We start from the raw sequence: 15505 nt of genomic DNA on the forward strand, positions 1-15505 counted from the left end.
GCTCCAAGAATCTTTTCGAAGGTTCTAGGTGCCCTTCTATCTGTAATCAGAGAGCAGGGTATTGCAGTATTTCATTATTTGGATGATATCTTGGTACTGGCTCAATCTTTTCATTTAGCAGAATCTCACACAAATCAACTTGTGTTGTTTCTTCAAAGACATGGTTGGAGGATCAATTTACCAAAGAGTTTATTGATTCCTCAGACAAGGGTCACCTTTTTAGAATTCCAGATAGATTCAGTGTCCATGACTCTGTCTTTAATAGACAAGAGACGAATGAAATTGGTTTCTGTCTGTCAAAACCTTCAGTCTCGATCATTCCCTTCAGTGGCTATGTGCATGGAAGTTTTAAGTCTCATTACTGCAGCATCAGACGCGATCCCCTTTGCTCATTTTCATATGAGACCTCTTCAGTTTGCATGCTGAATCAATGGTGAAGGGATTTATACTCGGATATCACAATTGATATCCTTAGATCCCAACACTCAACTCTCTCTGACTTGGTGGTTAGACCATCGTCGGATTATTCAAGGGGCCTCTTTTGTTCGTCCTTCCTGGACTGTGATTTCAACAGATGCAAGTCTCACAGGTTGGGGAGCTGTTTGGGGGTCTCTGACAGCAGAAGGAGTTTGGAATCCTCAAGAGGTGAGGTTACCAATCAATATTTTAGAACTCTGTGCTATTTTCAGGGCTCTTCAGGCTTGGCCTCTATTAAAGAGAGAATCATTCATTCGTTTTCAGACAGACAATATCACAACTGTGGCATATGTCAATCATCAGGGTGGGACTCGCAATCCTTTAGCGATGAAAGAAGTATCCTGGATACTTTCTTGGGCAGAATCCAACTCCTGTCTAATTTCTGCAATACATATCCCAGGTGTAGACATTTGGGAAGCGGGTTATCTCAGTCATCGGTCTCTCCATCCAGATGTATTTTGTCAGATTGTACAGATGTGGGATCTTCCCAAAATAGATCTGATGGCTTCCAATCTAAACAAGAAGCTTCCCAGGTACCTTTCCAGTTCCAGGGATCCTCAGGCGGAGATGGTGGATGCGTTAGCAGTTCCTTGGTTTTACCAACCTGCTTACATTTTTCCGCCTCTGGTTCTTCTTCCAAGGGTGATCTCCATGATCATAATGGAACAATTGCATGTGTTTCTGATAGCACCAGCATGGCATCACAGGTTTTGGTATGCAGATCTTGTTCAGATGTCCAGTTGCCAACCTTGACCGCTTCCTTTAAGACCAGACCTTCTTTTTCAAGGGCTATTTTTCCATCAAGATCTCAAATCGTTAAATTTGAAGGTATGGAAATTGAATGCTTAGTGCTCAGTCATAGAGGTTTCACTGACTCAGTGATTAATACTATGCTACAGGCTCGTAAGTCTGTTTATAGGAATATTTATTATCGGGTTTGGAAAACCTATATTTCATGGTGTTCTTCTCATAAATTCTCTTGGCATTCTTTTAGAATTCCTTGAGTTTTACAGTTTCTTCATGATGGTTTGGATAAAGGTTTGTCTGCAAGTACTTTGAAGGGACAAATCTCTGCTCTTTTTGTTTATTTCATAGAAAGATTACTAATCTTCCTGACATTCACTGTTTTGTTCAGGCTTTGGTTCATATCAAGCCTGTTATTAAATCAATCTCTCCTCCTTGGAGTTTTAATTTGGTTTTAAAAGCTTTGCAGGCTCCTCCGTTTGAGCCTATGCATTCTCTGGATATTAAACTACTTTCTTGGAAAGTATTGTTCTTTTTGGCTATCTCTTCAGCTAGAAGAGTTTCTGAATTGTCTGCTCTCTCTTGTGAGTCTCCTTTTCTGATTTTCCATCAGGATAAGGCTGTTTTACGGACTTTGTTTAAATTTCTTCCTATGGTTGTGAATTCTAACAACATTACTAGGGAAATTGTTGTTCCTTCCTTGTGTCCTAATCCTAAGAATACTCTTGAAAGATCTTTACATTCTTTGGATGTTGTAAGAGCTTTGAAATATTATTTCGAAACTACTAAAGATTTCAGGAAGACTTCTAGTCTATTTGTTGTTTTTTCTGGTCCTAGGAAAGGTCAGAAAGCCTCTGCCATTTCTTTGGCATCTTGGTTAAAGCTTTTGATTCACAAGGCTTATTTGGAGGCGGGACAGTCTCCGCCTCAGAGAATTACAGTTCAGTCTACCAGATCAGTTGCCACTTCTTGGGCTTTTAAGAATGAAGTTTCGGTTGATCAGATTTGCAAAGCAGTAACTTGGTCTTCTTTGCATACATTTACTAAATTTTACCATTTTGATGTATTTTCTTATTCTGAAGCAGTCTTTGGTAGAAAAGTTCTTCAGGAAGCTGTCTCAGTTTGATTCTTCTGCTTATGATTTGAGTTTTTTCCTTTAAATTTTTTTTTTTATTATTATTCTTTTTTATTGAGAAAACACAGGTACAACTGGTTCAATAAACACATTGATAAGTAGATTTACATCGACATTGCAGTTCATATTATATAGTGAGTACCACATGTTAAACATCGAAATACTAGCAGGAAAGGCACAGTTGCTATCATAAAATATAAATAAATGACAATTTCTTTCCATAAGGCATGGTACCAATGAGATCTACAAATTTGAAGTGGAAACAATGTTATGATTAGAAATGATCCATGCCTCAAAGGTTGTAGCAACATTGATTGAGTATCATCTCCTAATGCGCCTGTGCTTCTCATTTTTATAATGTTAATACAATAACATAAATCATAACAAACAACCTAAACTAATAAAATAAAACAAAAATAAAACAAAACATCACTATCTCCACAACCGATCCAGCCAATAATTCTGTCCTTATTCTGACAGGGCTAGTGGACAGGGTTACACTTTATAAAATATCATGCTAAGCGGGCTAAACAAAGTAATGTCCCGTGATACCTATCTGCTAGTGACATTGACCAAAATGCATGACAAATAGAAATTAAACAAATTAGAGGGAGGGAGTTTGGGAGGTCTTGTATGATATAAACCAAGTACTGAGAAATTAATCAAGTTGAGATAAGGTGTGGAGGTATGAAATCTGCTGCCATGTCATAAACCAAAAAGGAAATGAATAAAGACACAATAAAACAACGCAAGAGGCCAACAGGGCCAAAACAATAACAGATTAGTTTAGTAATCTGGTTCACCGCAATTGTTACTGAATAGGATGAGTACTGCAGGAGGCCTTGTGAAGTTTTTTTTTTTCTTTTTTCCCCTCCTTTCTTTGTCTAAAAAGTGTGCATGAAAGAAATAACAGAATCATGTTTCATTTATTAGTAGGTTTCCTAAAGGGGGATAACAGATTGGGCTGTCAAGTAGCAATGCGTTTAGCTGATCTACACAGTATTATGACGTCTGCCATGTTAGCATGAGATTAGGGTTAGTAGGTTGGTTAACATAATGACAGGTGTATTTAAAATGAGTCAATTTCCTGGCCATTATGGGAGATACCCTGGGTCTCAGACTGCCAATCAATTTTTCAGGTCGCAAGAACAAGGGTTTTTGCCATTTAAAATATATACTTAGGGAGGTGCGGTATCCTGAGTGTGGGAACCTAGCTACTTGTTATACAGTTGCGCTGTAGTGAAAAGCTGCTCAAAGTTAAGGGTACTGATATTCGTGGTGTTCCTTTAGAAGTAATTGCGGGATGGTTAGTGTGCTTACACAATCAAGAGCGCTGCTCATGCAGCTTGCTTTAACAGTCTAATCTACCCAGGATACCACCCAGATGGTTTCAAAATTAAGCATGACCGGCTATAAATCTTTCGTTGCTTTACCAATAGCCTCCCCTAGGGGATTAGAATAAGACTAAGCAATAAGTAAACAATGACAATATTAACGCAGTTTAAACTAAATAGAACAGTAACAGTAACACCCTCACACATAATTTAGCCCGGCTAAGAAGAGCAAAAATAAGTCAGGTAACATATAAGCTGTTGGTTCACAAGTTAACATATTTGATGGAGTTCAATCATATGTCGGTGTTCAAATATACCACATTTGTGTAACATGGGAGTTAACTCCTGAGGTAGTCCTGGTGTACAGTCGGCTGGGTTACAGGCCAAAAAAAAAAAAAAAAAAAAAAAAAAAAAGGCTACAGACCTGAGCAGCTTCATGGCGTTTGTTTGAAACTAATATGTGTAAAAATAAAATTGGAATACGGATTATATTGAACCCAGGGGTATATAACAGAGCGAGTATATATTGGATTGTAGATCAGTCAGCTACCATCACATTGTTCTAGAGTTCATAAGACTATCATCAGAATGCGTACAGTCGGCAGTGTAACAGTGGGAGAATTTATCAAAGTATGTGTGGATCAGTTTACCCGATTCCAGCACGAGGTGTGTCTGAGCCATTGCAGTTCAGTGGAATTCCAAAGCGAAGTTAGCGTTACAAGAAAGCTTTACTGGGTCTCAGCAAAAATATAACCTGATGAGCAGCGCCTTGGTTAACCCAGCACTGGTGCCGTAGGTCACTCAAAAAGCGCATTAGTTCAGGCAGCATGAGAGCCGGCTTGAGTGTGGTCTGTCCGCTCTTAGCCTATGCCCTCCCTGGTTAACGCTGAGAGGGACAACTCGCCAGTCAGAGGCAACTGTGGGCACCAGAAAAAACACAGTGTTGTGTCTCCAATAGATACAGGGGGCTCCGATGCTGTTGCAGTGAGGAATTGCCGCTCGGTGAACACTAAGTGTAGCGGTGCAATAGGACGGCAGGTGAGTTCTAGGGCTATATCCGGAACCTGCATGGCGACAAGATCTTGTGACAGATCAGCTGCAGGTAAGATCCCGGCGCCTCTCCTCTCCCCATCCAGGATGAGCCTCGTGTTAGCCGGATGAGTGGCTGAGAAAGCAACTAGGCTGGACTCACTAGGGCTGCTACTGTGGACATCAGCCGTTAGTATCGGCAGCAAGTCCTCCTTCATGCGGTAGTGCCAAAGATTCTCTGCAGAAACTGAAAGAGGAGCCGCCGAGTCTCCAGCCGCAGCGATCCCATGCTGGTCCGTGGCGGCTGAGTTTTGCAGGCCCAGTAGTGGGGAGTAGGATGGTGTAGCAACATAGCTCCGTTTAGGAAGGCCGAGCCTCCCATTTGCCCGTATCTCTGTCTGTAGTTCTCCCAGGCTTAGAATTAAGCGATCAAATGCAGGCAGAAAGAGTTTGTGTATCTGTGCAATAACCTCGCTTCCCGCTGCCATTGCTCTAAGTCCAATACATAGAAAACCCCTCGTGGGTACTGCTTCTGTCAAATGCCTTCCGGGGAAGAAGAGAGTAGAATACTTCTATCTGCCTAGAGTTCCCGGACAGCTTATCTGTCAAGGGAGATGCAGATGGCATAGAAAGACGGCTGTATAACATAGATTAGAGAGTAGTTTCTTCAGAGCAACACAAGCTCGCAGCCATCTTCTAGAACCGCCCACCGGAAGTCTTTTCCTTTAAATTTATGTGAAATTTATGAGAAAGACTTATTTTTTGTGGATGTAATTTTTTCAGCGGAAATAGCTGTTTTTATTTTATCCCTCCCTCTCTAGTGACTCTCCTGTGGCCTTCCACATCTTGGGTATTTCTATCCCATACATCACTAGCTCATGGACTCTTGCTAATTACATGAAAGAAAACATAATTTATGTAAGAACTTACCTGATAAATTAATTTCTTTCATATTGGCAAGAGTCCATGAGGACCACCCTTTTTTGGTGGTTATGATTTTGGTATTTTAACACAATTATATTTCCAGTTCCTCTTTTGTATGCTTTTTTACTCCTTATTTTATCACCCCACTACTTGGCTATTCATTAAACTGAATTGTGGGTGTGGTGAGGGGTGTATTTATAGGCATTTTGAGGTTTGGGAAACTTTGCCCCTCCTGGTAGGATTGTATATCCCATACGTCACTAGTTCATGGACTCTTGCCAATATGAAAGAAATGAATTTATCATGTAAGTTCTTACATAAATTATGTTTTTTAACAAAGTGTTCTTCTGTGTATTTACTATAAATATTTCACATATATTTCACAGATATTCCTATAATACAAAGTTTGGTTTAGCACACCTTACAAAACGTTTATATACACATCTTTGGGAGTGCTGCCAATGTGACCAAGTAGTTACACAAAACAGGGGGTATTGGCGCACATCCATTTGCAAATAAACAACACATTTTTAAATGCTGCCAAAAATTGCCTGCAAAAACATCTATTATTTTAAATAACATTGGGATCTTAGTCACATAATATGGCCATATTCTGCTTAGCCAGTCACCAACTTACACGGTGTCCCAATATTGCCTGTCCTAACACTACATTACTTTGCCTTTATGGGCTGAATTATTCCTGCTTTTTTCTCTTCATAATAGAATGAGACTCCCTGGCTTTATATACACAACTCCATTACACTGTCATGAGTACACCTGAGCTTGCGTGGGGTGCTTTAACCAATGGAAGATGGTCAGTCTCCCTTTAATTTATAAATACAAAGTTTGGTTTAGCACACCTTACAAAAAGTTTATCTATGCACATCTTTGAGAATGCTGCCAATGTGACCAAATAGTTACACAAAACAGGGGGTATTGGCGCACATTTATTTGCAAATAAACAACACATTTTTAAATGCTGCAAAAAATTGCCTGCAAAAACATCTATTATTTTAAATAGTTGGCAGAATATGGCCATATTGTGTGACTAAGATCCCAATTTTATTTAAAAGAATAGATGTTTTTGCAGGCAATTTTTTTGCAGCATTTAAAAATGTGTTGTTTATTTGTAAATGAATGTGCGCCAATACCCCCTGTTTTGAGCGAGAGAACATATTCTACAATGTGAAGAACATTGGAATGTGAAATATTCATATTTTAATGTCGGGTTAGCGCACTTGAGAATATGCTTTCGAGTTTGCGTGCAAGTAGAGTGTTTTTTTTGCTCCAATGACTTCTATGGGGTAATACTTTAACGCACGCTGTATCCTAAGTTTGGCTTTTTACACACTTGTGTGAAAAAGTTTACTTTCAACTTGTAATACGAGTGCTACCCGATGTGCTCGAGCGGGAGCGTTAAATACCTCTTCACTTGTAATCTGGCCCTTTATAGCAGATTTAATTGTGTGATTAAATACCTCCCAACATTTCAAAATTCAAAAGAGGGACACCCCCCCCCCCTGTGGTGGGCGGGGCTTAAAAAATCATAAGACCAAAGTAATATAAATAACATTCTAAATAAAGTCATATATTTTAATACACATGCAGCAAATCAAACACAAGCTCAAACCACTGGTATGGCTATGTGAGCTATGTATTTAATAAGCCTTTGCAAAGACCTTGCTAAATATTTTTATCTTAATTGGACATTTAATAATAAATTCTTTAAAACTGCTCTCTGCATTCCCCATTAATATTCTAGATTCTGGCCTTTAAAGTCAGCAAAAATGCACAGTAGCACACTACATAGCATACACTTACACATGCAGATACACACACACACTACATAGCATACACTTATACATGCAGATACACACACACACACTACATAGCATACACTTACACATGCAGATACACACACACTACATAGCATACACTTATACATGCAGATACACACACACTATATAGCATACACTTATACATGCAGACACACACACACACTACATAGTATACACTTATACATGCAGACACACACACACACTACATAGCATACACTTATACATGCAGACACACACACTACATAGCATAAACTTATACATACAGATACACACAGTTATGGATACAGAGAGACACACACACAACATCATATATGGGTATCTGTAATTCATTGTATGGGGTCCTGGGGTTGGCAAACACATTAGCTGGCAGTCTGCGGCTGCCACTGTTCGTTACCCTGGTATTAGCACTGCTCATTGTATAAAACTGAAGGCATGCTAGTATTATCACCAGGGGTTAGACATCATCACAACCAGAGGTAGGTTAGAGAGGTCACCATTACCCGTGGTCAGAGTGTATACAGCCTTCTTACTCCTGCTTAACCCACACACCATTCCTTTTCCACAGGGAATCTAACAGGTATCTAACTATGTCAGAGCAACTCCAGCTGCTTCTGAGTATGGGACCAATAGAATTTAAAAAAACATTTTTTAATGCCTGGGGCAAATCAGGACAGATGGCTAGCAACCCGGGACAGGGGGACAGACCCCTAAAATCGGGACTGTCCCGTGAAAATCGGGACAGTTGGGGGGTATGTGATTAAGTTCCATTTAAAAAAAATAAGTAAAGAAAGACTCAGTAATTGTTTATAGGGGAATCCTAAACACTAAATTGAACATTGTACTTTGATGATTCAGATAGAGCAAGCAATTACTTTTAAACTTTTCAATATACCATTATCAAATTGTGTAGAGTTGTTTTTCTATGCACACTCTCTGAGGCACCAGTTGCTTTTCTAGACCACAGGTGAAATAATCAGCTCACCCATTAACTTAATATTTTACCTGTGTTCTAGTTAAGATATAATGAATATCTGACCTGTTAAGGTTTCTGAGGACTAGAGTTGGGAAACACTGTCCTAGATAGATGTTTTCCCCTGCTAACATATGTTAAAATTATTTCCAAGAAACTGATGCAGAATCCAAGCAGGTTAAAGGTAGCATAACATATGTTTAATCCACGTGCAATTAATTTGTTTTCCCTTGGCAAGCGCAAGCATATTTTTGTTACATCACACCACAGAACTAAGAAAGGTGTGATTTACTTTTTTAGTAGACAGCTTTATAGTAGAATGAGAGACTAATGCCAGGCTGACTTGTACAGTACAGAGTACAACACCTTCCAGTGTCACATTTTTAGACTTGTTGTGATGATGAAGTTTGGTTTTTAGTGACAGTAAACAATTCATTCCAAACACACTGGAATTTCTGTAACATTACAGATCATCTCAATCTAAAATTGTCAAATCTAACTGCATTAAGCTCTTTCTTTTATATTAATTGCTTGCAAATGCACAATTGTTTATTATACAAATACAAGCAAAACTGGATGGCTCCCAAATACATCAATATGCATGTAAAGTAAACACTAAGGTAGCGTAAGAGTTTCAGAAAGTGCAATAAACAGGCGCATGAATCACACAAAAGTCCTCTTTGTGGTTGCTCGCTCTTCCAGGAATAGCCATCTGTTGGATAAATGGGCTTTCAATAAATGTGGGTTTTATATTTTTTTCTTTCTTTATAGGTACATAAGAACACAGTTTGGCCTAAAGGGAAAATTACTAATAAATGAATAAACTGTTGTTTAAAATTAAAAGCATCAATCTGAGGTTTAAAGGGACAGTCAAAATGTAACTTTCATAATTCAGATAGGGCATGCAATTTTAAACAACCTTCCAATTTACTTGTATCATCAAATTTGCTTAGTTTTCTTTGTATTCTTATTTTAACTAGACAGTGTTGGTTCATGTGTGTCATATAGCTAACACTCCCATGGAGTTATTTATTAACACTCGCCTAGATTTAGAGTTCTGCGTTAGCCGTCAAAACCAGCGTTAGGGGCTCCTAACGCTGGTTTTGGCCGCCCGCTGGTATTTAGAGTGAGTCAGGAAAGGGTCTAACGCTCACTTTGCAGCCGCGACTTTTCCATACCGCAGATCCCCCTACGCCATTTGCGTATCCTATCTTTTCAATGGGATCTTCCTAACGCCGGTATTTAGAGTCTTGGCTGAAGTGAGCATTAGAAATCTAACGACAAGACTCCAGCCGCAGAGAAAAGCCAGTAGTTAAGAGCTTTCTGGGCTAACGCCGGTTCATAAAGCTCTTAACTACTGTGCTCTAAAGTACACTAACACCCATAAACTACCTATGTACCCCTAAACTGAGGCCCCCCTACTCTAATAATTTTTTTTAACCCCTAATCTGCCGACCACACACCGCCGCAACCTACATTATCCCTATGTACCCCTAATCTGCTGCCCCTAACACCGCCGACCCCTATATTATATTTATTAACCCCTAATCTGCCGCCCCCAATGTCGCCGCCACCTACCTACAATTATTAACCCCTAATCTGCCGACCGGACCGCACCGCTACTATAATAAAGTTATTAAACCCTAATCCGCCTCACTCCCGCCTCAATAACCCTATAATAAATAGTATTAACCCCTAATCTGCCCTCCCTAACATCACCGACACCTAACTTCAAGTATTAACCCCTAATCTGCCAACCAGACCTCACCGCTACTCTAATAAATGTATTAACCCCTAAAGCTAAGTCTAACCCTAACACTAACACCCCCCTAAGTTAAATATAATTTTTATCTAAGGAAATAAATTATTTCTTATTAAATAAATTAATCCTATTTAAAGTTAAATACTTACCTGTAAAATAAACCCTAATATAGCTACAATATAAATTATAATTATATTGTAGCTATTTTAGGATTAATATTTATTTTACAGGTAACTTTGTATTTATTTTAACCAGGTACAATAGCTATTAAATAGTTAATAACTATTTAATAGCTACCTAGTTAAAATAATTACAAAATTACCTGTAAAATAAATCCTAACCTAAGTTACAATTAAACCTAACACTACACTATCAATAAATTAATTAAATAAAATACCTACAATTATCTACAATTAAACCTAACACTACACTATCAATAAATTAATTACATACAAATACCTACAAATAAATACAATTAAATAAACTAACTAAAGTACAAAAAATAAAAAAAGAACTAAGTTACAAAAAATAAAAAAATTTTTTACAAACATTATAAAAATATTACAACAATTTTAAGCGAATTACACCTACAATAAGCCCCCTAATAAAATAACAAAGCCCCCGAAAATAAAAAAATGCCCTACCCTATTCTAAAATAAAAATAGAAAAGCTATTTTACCTTACCAGCCCTTAAAAGGGCCTTTTGCGGGGCATGTCCCAAATAATTCTGCTCTTTTGCCTGTAAAAAAACCCATACAATACCCCCCCCAACATTACAACCCACCACCCACATACCCCTAATCTAACCCAAACCCCCCTTAAATAAACCTAACACTAAGCCCTGGAAGATCTCCCTACCACGCCGGCTATCACCGATCCGTCCAGAAGAGGCTTCGAAATATTCATCCAAGCCCAAGCGGGGGCTGAAGAGGTCCATCATCGGGCTGAAGAGGTCCATCATCTGGCTGAAGTCTTGATCCAAGCGGGGGCTGAAGAGATCCATCATCCGGCTGAAGTCTTGATCCAAGCGGGGGCTGAAGAGATCCATCATCTGGCTGAAGTCTTCTATCAAGCGGCATCTTCAATCTTCTTTCTTACGGATCCATCTTCATCCCGCCGACGCGGAACATCCATCCTGGCCGACGACTTCCCGACGAATGACGGTTCCTTTAAGGGACGTCATCCAAGATGGCGTCCCTCGAATTCCGATTGGCTGATAGGATTCTATCAGCCAATCGGAATTAAGGTAGGAAAAATCTGATTGGCTGATCCAATCAGCCAATCAGATTGAGCTTGCATTCTATTGGCTGATTGGAACAGCCAATAGAATGCGAGCTCAATATGATTGGCTGATTCCAAGTTGCTGTAAATTGGAAAAACTGGTACAGAAATGTGCGCAAATACACATTTCTGGTGTCGCCAGCAACTTAAGCTAGGATATCATCTTGCGGCATGTAAAAAAAAAAAAAACAAATATTGACATCACACGTAGAAATCTAAACCGGCTTAAAAAAAATTAAACCAGCATTCAAAAGCCCTATTCCGACATCCCCCCACATCGCAACTACTAATACAAGTTATTAACCCTTAAACCTCCACCCCCCACATCGCAACTACTAATAAAAGTTATTAACTCCTAAACCACCAACCCTCCACAACACAAAGTATCTAATTAACCTATTAACCCCTATACCACCATAACGCAAACACCTAATTAACCTATTAACACCTAAACCGCCAACCCCCCACAATGCAAACACCTAATTAACCTATTAAGACCTAAACCGCCAACCCCCCACAACGCAAACTACCTAATAAACTATTAACCCCTAAACCGCCAACCCCCCACAATGCAGTATTTAACTAAAAACTAAGCGCCCTAACCTAACACCCCCTAACATAACCCCAATTAAAATACACGTACATAAAATAAAAAAATACCAATCACATTAAAAATAATAAATTACAAAAAATGTAAAAAAACTAAATAACAAAACAAAACCAAAAAAAACAACATTACTCAAAAGAAAATTGCAAAAAATAAAAAAACTTACTTTTTTTTTTTATCAAATCAGCCAATAGAATGTAAGCAGCTCTATTGGATGATTTGATTTTTCAGCCAATAGGAATGCAAGGGTACCCCAATATAAAAGGGGTACCTTGCATTCAATCTTCAGTGTGCGGCGGACGATCGCATGAAGAGGACCTCCGCATCGACGGTGACCTCTGCTCCGCCAACCGCTCCCCCTCCACACAATCGCCAAGAAGATAGAAGATGGACCCGTGATGGATGAAGATGGGGCCGTCTGGATGAAGAACTTTCGCCGCTTGGAAGAAGATGGATCGCCGGACTTCAGCAATGGTGAGTATTGATTTTGGGGTTAGTGTTAGTTTTTTTTTGCTGGGGTTTTTTTTTTTAAGATTAGGGCTTTTTTTCATGGGCTGTGAAAGAGCTGAATGCCATTTTAAGGGCAATACCCATACAAATGCCCTTTCTTGGGCAATGGGTAGATTAGGGGACATTTTTAGTTAGATTTTTTATTTTGGGGGTTGGGAGTTGTAATGTTAGGGGGTACTTTGTTTATTTTCAGGGCAAAAGAGCTATTAACTTTAGGGCAATGCCCTACAAAAGGCCTTTTAAGGGCTATTAATAGTGTATTGTTAGATTAGGGTTTTTTTTTTATTTTGTGGTGGCTTTTTTTGTTTTAATGGGGATATAAGAATAGGAATAACTTTTTTATATGGATAATTTTGTTATTTTCTGTAATGTTATTTTTTTTATTTTTTGTAATTTTTTTATTTTGTGTAAGGGTATTTTTTTTTATATTTTGAGTAATGTTATTTTTTTTAGTTTTTTTTTTTTAAATTTTTGTAATTGTTTATTATTTTTTAATGTAGTTCATATTTTCTTTATTTTATGTAAGTGTATTTTAATTGGGGTTAAGTTAGGAGGTGTTAAGTTAGGGGGCTTAGTTAGTTACTTTGCGTTGTGGGAGGTTGGCGGTTTAAGGGTTATTAGCTTTATTGGGTAGTTTCCATTGTGGGGGATTGGCAGGTGAGATGTTAATATGTTTATTAAGCATTTGCGGTGTGGGGGGTTGGCGGTTAAGGGTTAATACTTTTATTAGGTAGGTTGTGATGTTTTGATGTTTTGTGATGTAGGTTGGTGTTTTAGGGGGTTAACTTTAATTGGTTATTGTGATGTGGGGGGATGGTGGATTAGGGGTTGATACTGCGCATGCGTTGGTTAAGGCTTCCAGGGAGTTACAGTACTTTTATAGTCAGCACAAGGCTGCCTATGTGTGGCAAGGTGAAAATGGAGTAAAATTTCTACATTCTGTGCGCGTAAGTCCTTGCGCTGAATATGTGATACTGACTGGCGACGACAGTTCTATGTTATTTTATGGAAGTAAAAACTGTGGTTGAAGGGTAAAATATACGCGTGTAACTTGTCTGCTTTCCATATATGTGATCGCTCGATTAGACTAAAAATTGGCGACGCTGGGTTTTGCACCCGTCGCCACATATGTGATTGCGCCCTAACGGCTAGATTTAGAGTTGGGCGGTAGCCGTCAAAACCAGCGTTAGAGGCTCCTAACGCTGGTTTTTACCGCCCTCTGGTATTTGGAGTCAGTCAGGAAAGGGTCTAACGCTCACTTTGCAGCCACGACTTTTCCATACCGCAGATCCCCTACGCCATTTGCGTATCCTATCTTTTCAATGGGATCTTTTTAACTCCGGTATTTAGAGTCTTGGCTGAAGTGAGCGTTAGAAATCAAATGACAAAACTCCAGCCGCAATCAGTAGTTAAGAGCTTTCTGGGCTAACGCCGGTTTATAAAGCTCTTAACTACTGTGCTCTAAAGTACACTAACACCCATAAACTACCTATGTACCCCTAAACCGAGGCCCCCCCACACCGACGCCAATTTTTTTAGCCCCTAATCTGCCGCTCCGTACACCGCCGCCAGCTACATTATCCCTATGTACCCCTAATCTGCTGCCCCTAACATCGCCGACACCTACATAATATTTATTAACCCCTAATCTGCCCCCCCCAACATCGCCGCTACCTTACCTACACTTATTAACCCCTAATCTGCCGACCGAACCGCACCGCTACTATAATAAATGTATTAACCCCTAATCCGTCTCACTAACCCTATAATAAATAGTATTAACCCCTAATCTGCCCTCCCTAACATCGCCGACACCTAACTTCAAACATTAACCCCTAATCTGCCAACCGGAGCTCACCCCTAACACTAACACCCCCCTAAGTTAAATATAATTTTTATCTAACGAAATAAATTAACTCTTATTAAATAAATGAATCCTATTTAAAACTAAATACTTACCTGTAAAATAAACCCTAATATAGCTATTTATTTTAACCAGGTACAATAGCTATTAAATAGTTAAAGGGACACTGAACCCAATTTTTTTCTTTCGTGATTCAAATAGAGCATGCAATTTTAAGCAACTTTCTAATTTACTCCTATTATCAATTTTTCTTTGTTTACTTGCTATCTTTATTTGAAAAAGAAGGCATCTAAGCTTTTTTGGGGATTTAGAACTCTGGACAGCACTTTTTTATTGGTGGATGAATTTATCCACCAATCAGCAAGGACAACCCAGGTTGTTCACTAAAAATGGGCCGGCATCTAAACTTAAATTCTTGCATTTAAAATAAAGATACCAAGAGAATAAAGAAAAATTGATAATAGGAGTAAATTAGAAAGTTGCTTAAAATGTCATGCTCTATCTGAATCATGAAAGAAAAAATGTGGGTACAGTGTCCCTTTAATAACTATTTAATAGCTACCTAGTTAAAATAATTACAAAATTGCCTGTAAAATAAATCCTAACCTAAGTTACAATTAAACCTAACACTACACTATCAATACATTAAATAAAATACCTACAATTATCTACAATTAAACCTAACACTACACTATCAATAAATTAATTAAATGCAATACCTACAAATAACTACAATTAAATAAACTAACTAAAGTACAAAAAATAAAAAAGAACTAAGTTACAAAAAATAAAAAAATATTTACAAACATTAGAAAAATATTACAATTTTAAACTAATTACACCTACTCTAAGCCTCCTAATAAAATAACAAAGACCCCCAAAATAAAAAAATGCCCTACCCTATTCTAAATTAAAAAAGTTCAAAGCTCTTTTACCTTACCAGCCCTGAAAAGGGCCATTTGCGGGGCATGCCCCAAATAATTCAGCTCTTTTGCCTGTAAATAAAAACATACAATACCCCCCCCCCAAC

Source organism: Bombina bombina, chromosome 6 (assembly GCF_027579735.1).
Source record: "Bombina bombina isolate aBomBom1 chromosome 6, aBomBom1.pri, whole genome shotgun sequence".
Lineage (NCBI taxonomy): Eukaryota > Metazoa > Chordata > Amphibia > Anura > Bombinatoridae > Bombina > Bombina bombina.